The sequence below is a fragment of the Etheostoma cragini genome, chromosome 12, assembly GCF_013103735.1.
Source record: "Etheostoma cragini isolate CJK2018 chromosome 12, CSU_Ecrag_1.0, whole genome shotgun sequence".
In the NCBI taxonomy this organism is placed as follows: domain Eukaryota; kingdom Metazoa; phylum Chordata; class Actinopteri; order Perciformes; family Percidae; genus Etheostoma; species Etheostoma cragini.
Window position 1 is genome coordinate 362,622 of NC_048418.1, and position 4,521 is coordinate 367,142.

A 4,521-nucleotide genomic window follows, 5' to 3' on the forward strand; every position below is an offset into this window, starting at 1 on the left:
ACACACGCGGAGACACACAGAGACACAGCGTCTCACACACACACACTCACACACACGGAGACACACACACTGAGACACACACACACACAGAGACAGAGCGTCTCACACACAAACACACACATACACACAGAGTCTCTCACACACACGAACACAAAAACATATATAGATACACACAGCATCACACACACACAGACATATATAGATACACACACAGCATCACACACACACACATATATAGATACACACACAGCATCACACACACACACACATATATAGATACACACACAGCATCACACACACACACACACAGATTCAAAGACACACGCAGAGTCACGGCGTCTCTCTCACACACACACACGGAGACACACACACAGTCACCCCCCCACCCACACACACACACCCACCCACACACAGAGTCACAAAACACACACTTGACCACAACATTAGCAACACACTTGATATTTTTCACAGTACCCGGATGACTAACGGAGCTAACGGAGCTAACGGAGGCGGAGAGCTGACACTTACGTGTCCGTGGGCTTTATTAAAATATTTAACAGCTCGTATCAAATGTGCTGCTGGCATCGGGCTCAGGCTAATCCCTGGATCCGAGCTAGCAGCCCGCTGCTCGCTAACCGTGTCTACGTCTAACTCCCGGGCCAGTTAAAACACGCAGCCGAACGGGCTAGGACACATGACAGCTGTTAATGAACCCAAACCAGTGTAATATGGGACAGAAACGGCTCGCTAGAGCTAACCTGACACACGGCAGAAAGACGCTAGCAAGCGCTAAAGCTAACTAGCAATAACACACCGACCAACACGCCTCTCTGTGGCTTTAAATTCATCCCCAGCAGCGCAATACAAACATTACATCCACTCACAACGCCAAAAACGTGATAAAACATTATATATTTGATTAAATGTGATAAAATGGCGGTGGGCGGCAGCATCGATTGTTTGTTGATATGTGAAGCTAGCTAGCTAGCTAGCTAGCGCCAACGGTTAGCTAAGGGGCTAGCATTAGCGTTAGCATCCGAACAAAACAATTCAGCCGTTGGGGTGTAAAATGTCCGGATGTGACCAACGGCCGAACCCGTGCTTGGAGCGGTGGTGGGGGGGCGGCGGAACCGGGCCTACCGTAAGTACTGCGCGCAGAGGTTCATCCTGCCGGATCAGCACCAGTCTCTCAGACGACGACTGGTCCCGAAGCTAACGCTCCTCCCGGCGCCATCTTGTTCCTGTCTGACCCGCACAGGACCGGAGAGTCGAGACGAGGAGGTAACGAGTAACGCGTTACATTCACTCACGTTACTCTCGGTGGGCGGTTGGTTGAAAAACAAATATGGACAAATAACTGTAAAAATAATCGGCGAAAACGTCAAATAGTGACACGAAAAGTCCGAGAGAGACTGAGAGGAGCATGTAACGAGTTACATTTACTCACGTTACTCTCATTTGGTGGTTGGGTGAAAAACACGGGGAAATATCGACAAATATGGATAAATATGGACCAAAAAACTGTAAAAATAATCGATAAATAATCGCTAAAAAAATCACTAAAAACATCAATAACTGACAAAAAAAATAGTGACAAAAATCGCTGGAAAAAAATAACAAATAGTGAAAAAAAAGCGCTAAAAAACTCAACAAAAAAATCAAATACTGACAAGAAAAATCGACTAAAACGTCACAAAAATTGCTGAAAAGACGTGAAATAGTGAGAAAAAATGTCTGGAAAATATTCAAAAAAATCACTGTTAATATTTGACAAAAACAGAAAAAACAATTTTGTCTCGTCCTCAGACATCCCAGACTTACTGTCTGTTCTGTTATCTTTACCCACTTAGTCATTAAAGACACATTTTGCAGAATATTTTGTGTAATATTTTGTAATATTTTGTGTAATATTTTGTATAATATTTTGTATATTTTGTAAAACATTTTGTAATATTTTGTATAATATAGTGTAATATTTTGTATATTTTGTTCAACATTTTGTAATATTTTGTATAATATAGTGTAATATTTTGTATATTTTGTGTAATATTTTGTGTAATATTTTGTGTAATATTTTTTATAATATAGTGTAATATGTTGTGTAATGTTTTGTATAATATAGTGTAATATTTTGTATAATATTTTGTATAATATAGTGTAATATTTTGTATATTTTGTATAATATTTTGTATAATATAGTGTAATATTTTGTAATATTTTGTATAATATAGTGTAATATTTTGTATATTTTGAATAATATTTTGTATAATAGCATATAGTGTAATATTTTGTATATTTTGAATAATATTTTGTATAATATTTTGTATAATATAGTGTAATATTTTGTATAATATTATTATAATTGCCCAGCTCTAGTTTCTAGTTATCCTCCATCCTGCTGATGTCTCTTTAATACGATGACGCTGCTTCCTGCCGCAGACACACCTCTCTCTCTCTCTCCCTCTCTCTCCCTCTCTCTCTCTTTCTCTCTCTCTCTCTCTCTCTCGCTCCCTCTCTGTCTCTCTCTCCCTCTCGCTCTCTTTCTCTCTCTCTCTCTCTCTCTCTCGCTTCCTCTCTGTCTCTCTCTCTCTCTCTCTCTCTCTCTCTCTCTCTCTCTCTCTCCCTCTCTCTCTCCTCCTGCGACGCTCCGGGAACACAGACCCGAACACAAACACAAACGGAAACCGGGACCGGACCGGGACACAACAAACCCACAACACACCCACAGGACAGACCACAGAAGAAGAAGAAGAAGAAGCAGAAGCAGAAGAAGAAGAAGAACCGTCAGGAGCCATGACAGAGAGCATCAAGACGCACGTCATCCTGCTGTCCTGCGGCAGCTTCAACCCCATCACCAAGGGACACCTCCATATGTTCGGTGAGTGGGGGTGGAGGCCTGCTCCAGCTACACATATACACACACATATATGTACAAATACACACACATATATGTACATATACACACAATACAAAGACCCAATATAGCAGGCATAAAAAACGCTCCAGGGGCTTGATGTGGCGTTTCCACGCATAATATTACAGGAAATAATCACGTGACACAGGATACACACTGCGATATATTCAGGCTGTAAACACTGGTTCATAACGCGTCATATTATAGGATTTAATCATGTAATATAATCATAATAACACACGTGCTAGTCTACACAAACACCACCATTACCAGGCTATATGCACACAGTCATCAGACACGGGCGAGGGAGGAAAAGATGGAGAGAGAGAGAGAGAGAGAAAGAGAGAGAGAGCGCATAGAAAGAAATCACCACTCAATAGATAATCCTGAGAGGGTTTTGAGGTTGTGAGTCAGAGTAAAGGGGGGTTGGGGGTCAGAAGGGGGGTTTATAGACGATACAGATCCCCTGAGACCTCCGAACCATCAACAACATCTCGCTCAGAGTCTGCGCTAAAAAACAGAGAAATGTGAATGAGGTGCGGCGCGCGGTCGCTGTCCGGGGGGGGGGGCTGAAATGGGCGACGGCTCCACTTCGGGTGAAGTCTACAGAGACACCAACCCGGACTAGGGACTCACTGTAACCCGGATCAGAGAGGAGGAGGAGACGGAGCGGTTCCGTGGTGAAGCTGCGCAGGCCCGTGTGGCGCAGCCCTGAAAACCAGCGTCCCCCCAGACACACACACACACACACACACACACCACACTGCCTTGCTCAGGGGCGGCTTCCTGAGCCGTTAACCCTCCTGATGTCTTCGGGTCCAAAGGGACCCGTTTCAAGGCTTCTTTATCTACATTTGGGCTTCTTTTGATCAGCTTGCTGCCAGAAGACCTGAATGAAGTTCAGGTTAGAAGCCATTTTAACACAGAACTGGTTGATCATTTAGGAAAGTTTAATACTTTGCAAATGTTAACGAGCCAAAACAGTTAGTAGCCTAATCTCTGCTTATTTAGCCAATTATTAAATATATTTTCATTTAAATGAGACTTATTGATCATCATTTGGACCCCCCCTCTCCTCCAATGAGATCCTTTATCTCCACTGTAGATTATCTCTGAAGCATCAGAACTATGAATGAACACATGAGGAATTATGGACTTAACAACAAAGTAGAAATACCTGAAAACATGTCTTATATTCTAGTTTCTTCAGAGTACCCCCCCCCCCCTTTACTCTGATTACTGCGTTGCACTCTTGTTATTCTCTTGATGAGCTCCAAGAGGTCTTCACCTGAAATGGTTTCCCAACAGTCTTGAAGGAGTTCCCATGATGCTCAGCACCTGTCGGCCTTCACTCTGCGGTCCATCTCTCCCTAGACCATCTGGACTGGGTTCAGGTCCGGGGACTGTGGAGGCTCAGCATCACTCTCCTTCTGGGTCCAACAGCCCACACAGCCTGGGGGGGTGTTAGGGGTCCTGTTCCTGTTGGAAAATAAATTATGGTCCAACTAAACGCAGACCGGATGGGATGGCATGCTGGTTCAGGATGCTGTGGTAGCCGTGCTGGTTCAGGATGCTGTGGTAGCCATGCTGGTTCAGGATGCTGTGGT